A 15,636-nucleotide genomic window follows, 5' to 3' on the forward strand; every position below is an offset into this window, starting at 1 on the left:
CCGTTTAGTGTTTTACCTCGTAATTATAAAGTGGAACACTTGAGCAATCTCATAGGTGAAACTGATCTTAGGAGGATTTATGCACCTAAGTGTTGTTGTCTACCCTCGCTTAGCTTAGTTTTAAGGACATCTCATGTGCGTAATGATGTAATCTTTGTATAAATAAGCGTCTAAGTGTTTAGTTATGTGTTTGCAGTGTTCAAGTTCATAATGAGTCGGGAGTCAAAACACTAAGTTAAAGTTCAAATGTGAAAACTAGTACTCTTAGCTTGAGGGATGTCCTATTCTAGTTTATCGTGTTGGATTTGATTAAGTCTTGAGTTTTAATTTGTGGTGTTTAATGTTATAGGATGCTTAGTGAGTTGATCAAGATGATACATGGATGATATACAAGTTGGAAAACAAGAGGAAAAGTCACCACAAAGCTTCAACTTGAAGGATAAATATATTGGACTAAGATTGACAAAATTTGGAATTTGTGGACACATTGATGTGCCACACTGGTTGGATGTCGCGATAAGGGCGTGGTACGCCCTTGGTTGCATTGTGAAAAGCCCATTCCAGTAGCTAGGTGCAATAGCAGTGTGCCACGCTACCCAGCCACCGCGATAGGGGCGTGGCACAGAGGCAAATCAGAAATGGTTAATGTTGGCCTAGTATAAATAGGACACTCCCACCATTGTGTAATAACCTTGGATGACCTTGGGGCATTAAAATACGCTGGAGATGGCTTCAATTAGGGTTTTTTCTTCCTTTATTTTAGTTTGTTTATGGATTATAACATGAATTCATCTATTGTGATTACATGTATGCTCATGAGTGGCTAAACACCCTTTTTTGAGGTTAAGGCCAAAAACATGATTACTATTGTTATTAATATGAATTGACTTGATTTTGGTTATTTATCTTTGTTGTTTGTGTATTTATCCTTGTGTTAACTATTTTAAGGATTCACAACCTTTAGAATACATGCTTAATCCCATCATGAGCCCGAAAGGAGGAATGCTAGGATAAAACGTGAGATAGACAGAATAAGATCGTAATCTCAATTGAATGATGTGATGATTTGCATTTAGGATAGGAATATACCTAAAGACCCTATTTGGTTCAGTTATGGGGTAGAATATGGATGCATTTAATTTAGTTCTCGCATCCCCGCTCAACAATATAGTTATGAGGCTAAGTTAGATAATTGATTAGAAGTTCGGAAGGCCATTGTCATAATATCGACTCCATGGACCAACAACCAAGATAATTAATATAACCAACAAAGTGATATAACTGAATATGATTGTTTGTAGTGCCTTAAACATGAGTTTCTCCTTATCGTTGTTCAAGAACCTTTAATCTACCGTATTTTTTACTTTAATTCAGTTTTAACTTTCAAACACTTTTGGTTACTTTAGCACATATTTAATCTTGATAGTTGAACTAGAATTGGATAGTTGTTTAACACATGTCCCTGTGGGATCGATGCTTGACTTTTCTTAAGGCCACTATATTACTTGGGTGGACCACATATACTTGTCTGTGCGCTTGGGCACAATAAGTTTTTGACGCCGTTGCTTGAGACGTGTAAATTGGCAATCGTCGTAGTTTTAATTTTGCTTTTGATTTCGTAAGTGCTAATCTCTTGATTTTAGCTTCTGAATTTGCAGGCACATGTTTAAAAGCTAGTAAGCTGGCAAGGGACAAGGAGTTGGTTGAGTCATATCCCGAGCCCGAGCAACGTTTACACCAATGAAGGAGAGAAGCAGTACTTCTCTACAAAATCCCTCAAATTCAGCAAGAGGAAGATCACCCTGCACCTATGGCTGAAGATCCACCAACCCATAGGACAGTTCGTGAAGTGGCAATCCCACTTGCGACTTGTTGCGCCCAAATGCACACACAAGTGTGCGTGGTCCACCCAAGTAATATAATGGCCTTAAAGAAAGACAAGTATCGATCCCATAGGGACTAGTATTAAGAAATTATCCAATTCAAGTTCAACTATTAAGATTAAATCAGTGCAAACGTAAGCACAAGATGTTTGAAAGTTAACTAACAGTAAACTAAAATAACGCAGTAAATTAAAGTTCTTGGACAATCAATGGGGAAAAATCCAGTGTTAGGGCATGACGAAAAATCATGCTACGTTATAGAACTTCATTGGTTAGGTTACTTATCTTGGTTGTTGGTTCACAGGGTCGATACTAAGACTCTGGTCTCCTGAACCTATAATCAATTATCGAACTCAGTCTTACAACTGCATCATTGAGTGGGGATGCGAGAACTAAGTTAAATACACCATATTCCGTCCCGTAATTGAACCAAATAGGGCACTTAAGTATATTCCTAGCCCACGTGCGAATCATAACTTCATTCAATTGAGATTATGATCCTATTCTATTCATCCCACGTTCTATCCTATCATTCCTCCTTGGTTCATAATAGAATTATAACGTGTATTTTAAGGGCCGTTAATCCTTAAAATAGTGACCCTTAAAATAGTGATAATAAAGATAAATAAACAACCAACAATGATTAAAAATCATAATCAATTCAATTCATAACATGTTCTTGGTCTTAACCCTAGAAAAAGACATTTAGCCACTCATGGACATATACGTAATCACAATCAATGAATACATGATAAAATCCAAAAGTAAACTAAAGTAATGGAAGAATAACCCTAATTGAAGTTTTCTCCATCCTATCTCAAGCCCTAAGGTCGTCCAAGTTGTTTCCCAAAGAGTTTAAGTGTCCTATTTATAGGAGGACAAAACTGTCGATTTTTTTTAACATAGGGGTGTGCCACACCACTATCACGCTATTTAGGCAGCGTGGCATGCCAATAACGTGGAGGGATACTGTAATTTGCCATAAACAATGTTGCCAATGGCATTTCACGGCCTTACCGCGACACCTAGGCAGCGTGGCACACCAAGGACTTCAAAACGCTCAACTTTGGTCAAGTCTTGTCCCATGCTTTTGTCCTTCTAACTCAAGCTTTGTAGTATTGTTTCCACTTGATTTCTAGCTTGTACATCAACTCTATATCCTAATGATCAAATCACCAAGGCTCTTACAACATCAAACACCACTCACTAGAGCTTAAAAAATAATACAATGCAAGACGATGAACTAATAAAGAACATAACTCAAGCTAATAGTACTAGTTTTGTCCTTTGATCCTTAACTTATTGTTTTGACTCCAAACTCCCAATGAACACACCTTAAACACTACCAATACATAACTTGGAATTTAGATGCTCATTTATATCATTAACTACTCATCAAACGCATGAGAACTCCACAAAACTAAGCTTAACAAGGTTGGATAATCATATTTAGGTGAATAAATCCACCTAAGATCATCATACCACACTTAAAGCTTTTTTCATCCTCGAATAAATCTTTACAATGAACATCATAATCAGAGAAGAATCCACACTACTACTACAAACAAAACATTCAAGCTAGTACTACAATGACTACACAAATAACAAGTTTTTATAGTAAGCATGTTATACACACAATTGAAGACTCAAGAATACTACTTCAAAACTTCCAAAACTCGCGAATTGACTCACCAAGTTGGCAATATCATGCATATTACTCAATCACAGAGATCATACAAAACATCCACTTATTATTAACTATGTGCTCTCACTACAAGAGAGTTACCCATTATCACTCAAACAGATGCAATTTTATCATAAGAACGGGTATTAGAATCAAATTATGCCCACTCTTTCAAAGAATTCACAAGTTACACACGTTGAATCATAGGCTTGCCCTTAGTGTAGTACTCCACTAATATTAGAATGTCAAGATTTAGGATCAAATAAGTATTTAAGGGTTATAATGCAGGCTAAGGGACGGGTAGGAACTTTTTTGGCTAAGAATAGTGACTATCTTCCCTAAGTGCTTTAATACATCACATGAGATTAAGAAATAATCTCTAATCAACAAATTTTCACCACTTCTATCTGCACACTCTCTTTTGTTTTGCCCCATCTCATTTAGATAATTCACAAGTATCATGGAGGGAGGATTATTTATCAACTAAGGATCACATTTTAGCATAATTTTTCTCTCTTTTCATTCCACAACTCCCAACCACAACATGTATCTATTTTACAACACCCATAGCTACTTTTAGGGCCTCACTTTCACCTCTTTTCTTCTTATTTTCATACTCCTTAACTTCATTAATTTTCAACTAAAGCGCTTAGGAGATTTGGATCAAATTAAGGTCAACGAATAAAGGGAGTACACGCTACATATGAGGATACCAACAAAATAGGCTAAAGGCTCAATAGGGCTAACTAGGATTATGCAAAAGGGTAGATAAACGAGGGTATGAAAACATGGATCTAAAAAAAATGCCTATTTCATCTCCTAAACTCATACTCCTTATTTCTCTTTGCACATACACCAAGCAAGTTCTAGACATCACATGCAAAAAGGGAATATACAAACAAACCTCACACACAAAAGGCACATGCTCAAGTCAAATAGGATCATCATAGACTCTAAATCAAGTAATCACACAAATTTAAAATTAAGCCAACAACGTAAAGAGTCATAAACAAGAGCCTAGGTGTCTTAACAGTAGTGATTCACCAAAAACAACATACTTTAACAACCAAAATAACTTGCATCATGCAATCGTACATAACACAAACAAAAACATCTTACTTATTCCTAAAACAACATTTTTAAAATTTACTCCTAAAAAGAAAAAGGATATTGGGTTCAAAGGGAGCCCCCGTGGAAAAGAACAAAAAAAAACAATCACAGGATGAGTGAAATGTGCACCTACTAGGCCCAACTAAAACTAAAAGGTAAAAAATAAAAATATTTTTGTAACTTTTTCAAATTTAGGCAAAAACTGTAAAACAATTGTACATTAAGATCCTACAACATCACTTCACCAGAAATCATGGGGATTTCTCCACCCCACACTTAAAAACTTTGTCCCTAAATTAAACTCAAAAGTAGAGATAGAAATACTCTCTGAGGCCTCTAGGCCTAGCTAGTAGCATCCGTAAATATCAAAAGGGTCCGAGGACCCTACACTTAGTTGTTGCCATGCTCCTTAGCTCGGGTCTCCAGTACTTAGACTTCCCATCAACCTGTAACTCAAAACAAAAACAAACTACGTGACGAAAAAACTAAAATAAAACCTACCTTAACTTGGGTTGCCTCCTAAGCAACGCCTGGTTTAGTATCATGACACAACCCAATATCACTATTTAACTGAATTCCTTCATCATCTTCATCCTACTTGGATGCCAACTTCTTATTCATTTTTGAACTCTTGAGTGTGAATTCTCAAGGTAAACATATTTCTCAACAATAGCCTTTACAGGATCATCAATCATCATTACTTCGAGCTTAGGTATTCGCTTGGGCAACTCAATGAGACAGTCCGAAAAGGTCTTTGGTGGTTTAACTTCTACCACCTCACACTCATCTACTCCTATCACTGTAATCATGCATAAATCTTTGTAAAGGGAAGGTGGATTGAGTGGCTTATAAACTTTGAAAACCATCTCTTCATCAGCCAATCTCATTGTAAGAGTGCCCTCTCTCACGTCTAGCTATGCTCTTTCCGTTTCTAAGAATGGATGTCCCAGAATGATTGGTACCCTGTTATCTGCATCATAATCCAAAATAATAAAATCAGTAGGAATTATAAACTTACCAACCTTTATGAGCACGTCTTTAATTATTTCTTGGGCTTCACTATGGTCATGTCCACCATCTGGAGCATCACAGAGCATGGTCTCAGCTTACCCAACCCAAGAGTGTTGAACATCTACAGAGGTATCAAATTTATACTCTCCTCTAAATTACTCAAGGCATGGACCACTTCGACGTTACCAATTTATATGGGGAGGATGAAACTGTAATACCTTGTACTTTTCCTAGCTTGAAAAGTTTCTCAGTTATAAGCTTTATTTGAAAGATGAATCCACTTTTGTACATATGGTATTTTTAATATTTTCAATTTTTATCATGTGGGGAATCAAATAATCTTTCCATCGATACCAAATTTTCCCAAATCCGACACCCGAGTGAAGAGTTAAAGCCTTTTTAGTCAGATAGTGTATCACCTGAGCCTTCAGCGCGTCGAGGAGATAGCTTAAATGGCAATTGTCAATTTCCAGTGTTGCTTTGCGATAGTGGTGTGTTGCGCCAAACTTCCAGGTTGCGGACAACGTGGCAATGCGATAGCTCCGCGTCGCGCCACCATGCAATTTCCCATTTGTCACTTTCCAGTGACTTGGCGCGATAGTGGCGCGTCGCGCCAAGGATGAAAATTGGGAAATTTTCTCAGAAATTAAAGACACATCCAAGGGTTAATATGGTCAATTTCCTACCCCTATTTAAACCCAATAACACGTGATTTAGCCATTCTTTACCCAAATATATACTAGTTTCTCTCAAGAACAAGCTAGGGTTTCTATTGAGGATTCAAATTCAAGAAGGTTTCACCATCAATCCTCACGAAATCATGAACTAAGGTATGCGTAGTGTTCATTCATGGACTCCTTTCGTCCATGAAGCCCCAGAATCTCTTTTCTAAGTTTAAGTTTATGGATTTCTTTATGAATTTCATGTTGGGTTTGTTTTGTTTATGTTGAGAATGATCAATTGAATTCAAATCCTTGTTGGGTGATCAATTTTATGTGGAATTGATTTGTATAGATGTATATTCATGTGAACCTATAAATAAACCCTAGGATGATGAAATTAGAAATGAATCATAATGATTGATTATCGTATAATGTTGTCTACATGTGTTATGCCTACCATGTGTATGATTAAATGCCTAGATGAAGGAACAATGCCCAACTAGTATGATATCATGAAATCCCCATGTATGTACAAGCTTATGCATATCGCATATTTGATGAAGTGCTTCAATATATGAATTATGAATTGTGTTGTTGGTTATGTGTTCAAGTAAGCTATGCTATGTCAGTTTCTTCTCATCAAGTCCTAGGGGTACTTGTACCCGAACATTTAGCTATGTGCCTAGAGCCATGTCATGTTTTTATGTTCTCCTCAGTCAAGCTATGATCCATAGAACACAGTCAGTCATATGACTTAGGAAATCTCAGAAATCTCAGTAAATTTAGTAGATCAGTAATATCAGTAACTTCAGTATTCTCAGTTAGTCCTCAGAACTCAGTACATCCCGTCAGTCAATGGAACTCAATAAATTTAGTTTAGCTCCGCTAGACAATACCACTAGTATCAGTTCAGTTCAATTAATCGGCTCAGTTCAGTTAATCATTTCAGTGTCTTTCAGATGTGAGTAGAATTCAGCACCGAGCGAGCCTAGGGATGGGGACTCACCCGCTAGATAGGACTAAGATCCCTAGAAGCAATTCCTAAGTTCTAGAACTACGTAGCCAGCATAGGTATGAGATAGCCCCCTTTAGATAGGACTGACATACTTAGGGATCACCCATTGGCGCATTTAAATATATAGGACTGATCCAAGGGTCACTCGCTAGATTAGGACTGACTCCACAACAGTTGTCTTTACCAGTGGCGCGGTACTGACACCCTTCCAGCTTGGGTTACAGGTTGGACCCCAGTTAGCTTAGTATAGGGCATGTCGGTTAGATGAATACATCCCACAGTTTCAATTACAGAATTAGGACTGTCAGATAAAGTCAATTCAGCTCAGTAGTATAGATTTAGGATTGTCAGATACAGTCACTCCTTATCATTATAAATAGACCCCGAGATCACCCACTAGACAGGACTGATCTCAACTATGGTCAATCAGTAATGGTATCATCAGATTTAGAGATCACTCGCTAGATAGGACTGATCTCAGTTACTCAGATACAGTGCAAAACTCAGCTAGTTCCATCAGGTTCTGGACTGTCAGATACAGTCACTCATGTTATCAGTTCTATCAGTTATCAGAACTTATGTTATTAGAATTCAGCTTTAGGACTATCAGATACAGTCAACCAGACTAGTTCATCATAATCAGAATTGTCAGACACAATTATCCATGTATCAGTAACATAGTATCAGTCCCTTAGTATTCGATAATACAGTATCAGTTTTTCACTCACCAGTGACTCAGATGTCAATGTCAGTAGACTCAGTAGTCAGAACTCAGTATTCAGTCCTATCATGATCTCAGTTATAGTTACGTATGCATGCATGTATTCTCACGTTCATGCTAGTCAGTCAGTTAGTATTGTTCATGCATATGAACTTATTGCATTTAGCCTACCTCACTTGCATACCAGTACATTCAAAGTACTGATGCATTTGCGCTATAGTGTCTTATACTATAGGTTTAGAAGAACGAACTTCAGAGAATTACTAGCATCCCAGTTCAACGATCAGAGTTAGCAGTGAGTCCTCATCCTTCGAGGACATGATGATTTCATTACTAATTCAGTTTTTAGTTTATTTCAGTAGACGGAGTTAGTTGGGGACATATCCCATCAACTCCTTATTCAGACAGTTTAGAGGCTTTCAAACTATAGTATGTTCAAATAATTATCTCAGTTATTTTGGTATTGTTATACCATATTTTTCAGTTATGTACTAGTATTGAACCTTATGGCCTTTCAGTTTATGTTTTCGTATTTATGATATTATTACTATTATTCAGTGCTTAGTTTACAGATATCAGTCGTAGATTAGCTTGTGGTCCTTCGGGGTCATGGGAACCGTGTAGCATTATGGGTACCAGATTTGGGGAGTTACAGAAACTCTCTCAGTCCTTAAGCTTCTTAGGCATCTTTTCCATTACCATAAAGTTGCACTCCTCTGTCAGTGCCACTGTCTTAATGTCCTGTAGCTTTACCTTGTTAGTTACCATGTCCTTCAAGTACTTGGAGTACTTGGGAATCTCTACAAAACATCTAAAAGAGGTAAATTAATATGAATTTCTCTGAACGTGTTAAAAAACTTCTTAAACAAGCATTTTTATTGCCCTTTTTCATCCTTTACAGGAATGATGGTGGTGGTCTTTCATTCAATTGCTCAACAGCTTTTGCTTTCGGTTACTCAGACTTCCCCAAAATATTATCATCTTCGCCTATAGCCTGTTGTGGAGCTAACAATATATTTACCTCCTTAAGGTTCTTTGGAGGTCTATCACTGAGATCCTTACCACCCATTAATGCGATTACCATAACTTGCTTAGGAGTTTCATTATCACTTACCTTGAGGCCTGATATTTTGTGCTTGGGCTAGTTTCCCCTACTGTTTCTCTAACTATTTCTGAGCCACTTGCTGATTTTTAATTTCAGCAACCATTTTTTCTTACTTGGCCAGGATCTTCTTGAAAGTCTCCTCAATGTTACTGGCCTGAGTATTTTGTTTCCGCTGCTGAAACTGCTGGTTTTGATTATTACCTCATGAATAATTAGGTTTAGTCTGCCACGTTTAGTTGTAGGCATTCGTATAAGTTGGCTTATGTGTATTGCCCACAAAATTCAAGGATTCAGGATTTGCACCATACATGTCTGCAGAGTGGTCACTATTGCCACAAATCTCACACCAACCTGGGGTCTGCTGCACTGCATTCACTTGAGCCGAATATTGGTTCATACTAGTTTGCTGAATTGGGTCATCATCTGATTCTGCATGGCTGATAATTGGGCGACTAAGGCAGTGATATTATCCACTTCAATCATGCCTGTAATCTTTGTCACTGAGTTTTTGGACATGTCACCATGCCAGTTAGGATTCCCTTGAGCTATGCGGTTTAACAAAGTATACAACTCATCATAAGTTTTCCACAGAGCCTAACCACCTGCAGCTGAATCTAGCAAAATTTTTGTGTTATGATCAAGGGCTTCAACAAAGGTGTGAGCTAATACCTCATTGGACTGCTAATGATGTGGACAGTCCTAAAGGAGATACTTAAATCTCTCCCAAGCATGGTACAGGTTCTCATCCGGCTTCTGCTTGAAGCTCAAAATTGCACTACATAATCTCATAATTTTACCAGATGGAAAAAATGGATGAAGAATTTCTGGGCCAAGTCATCCCATGTAGTAATGCAAGTTGTCGGTTCAGTGTTCAATTGATTCCCCAAAAAGTTTGAATAGGAAGAGCATCAACCTTACATAATCAGTTGACACACCCATAGGGATGAATGTGTCACTGATCTTTAAAAAAATTTTTACAAGTGAACTTATGGATCTTCATGTGATAGCTTGGAAAACTTTCTACTGTTGTGTAGAAGCTGTACCATATTTTGCTTTAATTCACATTTACCTTCAGGAGTTGGTCTTTGAATAACGGAGGTCACATTAGTCGCAAGTGAGATTTCCATACAAGTAGGATTGCCACTTTATGCACTGTTCTGTGGGCTGTGGATCCTCAGCCATGGGTGCATGTGCATCTCCCTCTTTATAAATTTATGGCATTTTGTAGATAGGACCTTCTCCTCTCCTTCTTTGGTGTAAGCATTGCTCGGGCTTGGGTAATGGTTCAACCAACTCCTAATCCTTTGCTAGCTTACTAGTCTACTAAACCTGTGCCTGTAAATTCAGAATCCAAGATCAATTCAATAGCACCAAAGAAATTAAAAATTAAAACTAAAACTAAGACAGTTGCCAAATTACAAGTCCCCAGCAACGGTGCCAAAAATTTATCGCGCCCAAGTGCATATGCAAGTGTACGTGGTCCACCTAAGTTATATAGTGGCTTTGAAGAAAGTCAAGTATTGATCCCACAGGGAATAGTGTTAAGCAACTATCGAATTTAAGTTCAACTATTAAGACTAAATCAGTGCAAACATAACCACAAGATGTTTGAAAGTTATAACTAACAGTAAACCAAAATAATGTGATAAATTAAAGTTCTTGGACAACCAATAGGGAAAAATCCAGGGTTAAGGCACAACGAACAATCATAATATGTTATAGAACTTCATTGGTTAGGTTACTTATCTTGGTTGATGGTTCACAAAGTCGATACTAAGACTATGGTCTCCCGAACCTATAATCAGTTATCTAACTCAACTTCAGAACTACATCATTGAGCGGGAATGCGAGAACTAAGTCAAACACACTCATATTCCATCTCATAATTGAACCAAATATGTCTCTTAAGCATATTACTATCCCAAGTTCAAATTATAACTTCATTCAATTGAGATTACGATTCTATTCTATTTATCCCACGTTCTATCCTATCATTCCTCTTTTCGAGTTTATAATAGAATTATAACATGTATTCTAAGGGTTTTGAATCCTTAAAATAGTTATAAAAAGGATAAATAAACAGCCAAAAATGATAAATAACGACATGCAATTCTATTATAGCAATAATACTTATGTTCTTGGCCTTAACCCCGGAAAAGGGTGTTTAGCCGCTCATGAACATATGCGCAATCACAATTAATGAATACATGATAAAATCCAAAAGTAAACTAAATTAATGTAAGAATAACCCTAATTGATGTGTTATCCAGCCTATATCCAGTTCCTAAGGTCGTCCAAGATGTTTCCCAAAGAGTTTAAGTGTTCTATTTATAGGAGGACAAAGCTATCCGTCTTAAGCATTGGGGCGTGCCATATCACTATCGCGCTATCTAGGCATCTTGGCACGCCAATAATATGGAGGGATACTGGAATTTTCCATAAAAAATATTTCCAAGGGCATTCCATGGACTTTTCATGGCACCTAGGCAGTGTGGAACCCCAAGGACTTCAAAACGCTTAACTTTGGTTTAGTCTTGTCCCATGCTTTGTCTTTCTAATCCAAGCATTGTAGTATTGTTTCCACTTGATTTTCAGCTTCGTATATCAACTATATATATTCATGATCAAATCATAAAGCTTCCTACAACATCAACCACCATTCATTAGAGCTTAAAACATCATACAATGCAAGATGATGAACTAGTAAAGAACATAGCTCAAGCTAAGAGTGCTAGTTTTGTCCTTTTGATTCTTAATTTATTGTTTTGACTCCAAACTCACTATGAAAACATCTTAAACACTACCAATACATAACTTGAAATTTATATTAGGGGTGTGCAAAAATTGAACCGACAGATAAATAACCGATAAAAATGTTATTGGTTTATTATTATTGTGTTATTGGGTTAACAGTTTGTTAATGGTTTCATAAAAAAAATTATTGGGTTATTGATTCGGTTTGATTTTTTCTTATTGGGTTATTGGGTAAACCGATAACCCAATAAGAATATATATATATATATATATATATATACATATATATATATATATGTATGTATGACTTATTATATATTTCTCTTAATTTCTCTTTAATTTTTACCAATTAACAAATCTATTATTTCAATTATACAAACTCTTAATTTCTCCTAACAACATTTAGTTCAAACTTGAAGATTCTTGTAAATTAAAACACATTATGTAGGATTTTTAGTTGCAACTAAGATTCAATTTTTTTCATGTTAGTTACTATTATTTCTATTTTATGAGTATTTTCTTATCGGTTAAATCGAAAACTGAACCGTTAATGACTATAAGCCGATAAATCAAAAATCGATAAAAAATATCTTATTGATTTGGTTATTGGTTAAGAATATTTAAAAACCAAAAATCAATAAATCGAACCAATAATATATAAAATCGAACCGAACCGACCGATGCACACCCCTAATTTATATGCTCAATTATATCATTAATCACTCATCAAACACACGAGAAATCCTTAGAACTAAGCTAAACAAGGTCGGATAACCATATTTAGGTGCATAAATCCACCTAAGTTCATGACTAATATGACCTCCGCTATTTGCAAACCGATCACTAGAGGTAGATTTGAACTGAAGCAGAACCAACTTTTGCATAGTAGTGGTCAGTTCACCAGGTTATCGCACAAAGATCCACAGGTTCACTTGTAGAACTTCTTGGAAATTAGTGACATATTCATCCTTACCGGAGTGTCCACTGATTATGTGGGACTGACACTCTTCCCCTTCTCACTTTTGGGGAGGAAAAAAGTGGTTGAACGCCGATCCAACAGGTTCTACCACTACATGGGATGACTTGGCCCAAAAATTCCTCATCCATTTCTTTCCATCTGGAAAGACTGTAAGATTACGCAGTGAGATTTTGAGGTTCAAGTAGAAGTTAGATGAGAACCCAATCATGATTAGGAGAGATGCAAGTCTCTTGTTTGAGACTGTCCACATCATCAACAGTCTAATGAGGTATTAGCTCACACCATTGTTGAATCCCTTGACCATAACATGAAATTTTTCTAGATTAAGCTATAGGTGGTCAGTCTTTAGAAAAGACCTATGATGAGATCTATACCTTGTTAAACCATATTGATCAAGGTAATCCAGACTGACATGGTGACATGTCCAGAAGCTCAGTGAAAAAGGTTACGGGCATGATTGAAGTTGATAGTATCAAAGCCTTAGCCACTCAATTGTCATCTATACAAAATCAGATGATGACTCAATTGAGCAAATTAGGTATGGACCAATCACTGGCTTAAGTAAATTCAATGCATCAGACTCCAGGTTGGTGTGAGATTTGTGGCAATAGTGGCCACTCTGCAGACTTGTGTGGTGAAAATCCAGAATTGGTAAACTTTGTTGGCAGTGTTCAAAAGCCAAACTATGGTAATACCTACAACCATAAGTGAAAGACTCAACTAAATTATTCATAGGGAAATAATTAGAATCAATAGTGTCAGTAAAAACACAACACAAAGTCTAGTAACATTGAGGAAACTTTGTGTCACGACCCGATTTACAGGTCATGATGGCACCTACTATATCCCTCCAATAGGTAAGCCAATACCATAATCCATAGCTAATACAATGGGTTAATTTGGTAGAAAATGCGCATCATAGGGCAAAATCAAGTTATAATATAAATAAAGTGTTCTAAATAGATAAACAATCATCATAATATACCAATTCCACGACCTGATAGAGCCAGTACAAAAGCATTTAATGTCAATAATACAACCCCAAAGACTTAGAATATATTCGATACATTTATCTCAAATACTAAAACTGAATGATGTAAAAGATAGAGGGAAAATAAGTGACTCAAATTCCATGAGCTTACCCTATCTCCGAAAATCAATCATTGCATGACAAACGATCAACGACGACAACTAGTACTAAGATTTGCATAAAAAAGGTACAAAAGTATAGTCTGAGTACCAAAACAACGGGTACTCAGTAAGCATCACTAGCCGACTGAGCTAAGTCATGATATAAAGATGATATAATGCAAGATAAACATAACTAAGTCAAGATACAGAATCAAACCTGAATTATCTCCATCATCACTGTATATAATAAGTAATTAAAATAAAATAACAACATAACGTAAGGCATCAACACATACCAATATCACTGTACATACGAATTAGACAATTCAGAATAATAATGTATCATAAAGCGTCAACGCAAGCAATCATAAGTACAAAGTTGGATCCCATATGCCAACTGGTGCGTAAAGTAAAGAACTCATCATAACGTCCCATACCACTGGAGAGTACACCCAAGAAAAATATAAAGGAATCTAATCAACAGTATATCCAAACTCTATCATAATTCAACCGTTATTCCACACTTACTATCAATCTATCAATTTATCAACATTCCACAATTATCATCAATCGAAAGTTCACCAACCTTCCTCGATTATCATCAACATTCATAATTAAGCAACATATGACAATATATTTATAACCATAACAATAACATCATTTAGACAATTATATCCTCGATATGTATTATTAGCTCTTTATTAGCTAGCCAATGCTTATTTACTAATCCAATTACTTACTAGTCATCATATAACCTCTAATTGTTATTTATCTACTATCACCACATAATCACTATTCATGGGTCAACAACTAGTTATTCTTCACCAACTAGTCAATACCTAGCACATAGCCAAAATTCATCACTAAGCCATATTTATCAACTAGCCAATATTTATTTCTAGCTGTCACAAGCTCACTAATCACCATTGGTCCAATTATCGCTAATCACCAATTATTAACTATTCAATTTATTGACTAAACACCATTTAGTAACTAGCATTACTAATCCAGAAATCCTCATTTTGCAACTAGTCACCAGTATCGACTAAATCATTATTATCAACTAATCATCATTGTTATAAGTCTTTATTTAAGCTAAACATTATAATAACTTAATCATATTATTACCAGTTGTCAATACCACTAGTCCTCATTATTGCTAAGGTTCAACTATCCATAAGTCATTATTAACCTCTTAATTAATATTCACCACTAATCATCTTTTCAACCTTAAATCAACAATCATACCACTTTATACCTTTATCACTAGAAAACTATGACCGACATCTCTAATATCAACATTATACCCAACTACACATGATCATAAATAACATATAATAGCCATACATATGGCTATATGGACTTGAATTGGTAGATGTACTCATAGGCACATCAATAATCATCCTCCGTCTTTGCTGGATTTATATACGTATCATCATATCATCCTCCGGCCTTGACGGGTATCATCATATTACCATAATATCCTCTGGACTTGTCGGGTATCATCATAATATCTTTCGAACATATCGAGTATCATCATGTATTGATAATATCCTCTGACCTTGTCGAGCATCATCATAT

The sequence above is a fragment of the Capsicum annuum genome, chromosome 2, assembly GCF_002878395.1.
Source record: "Capsicum annuum cultivar UCD-10X-F1 chromosome 2, UCD10Xv1.1, whole genome shotgun sequence".
NCBI classification, from domain to species: domain Eukaryota; kingdom Viridiplantae; phylum Streptophyta; class Magnoliopsida; order Solanales; family Solanaceae; genus Capsicum; species Capsicum annuum.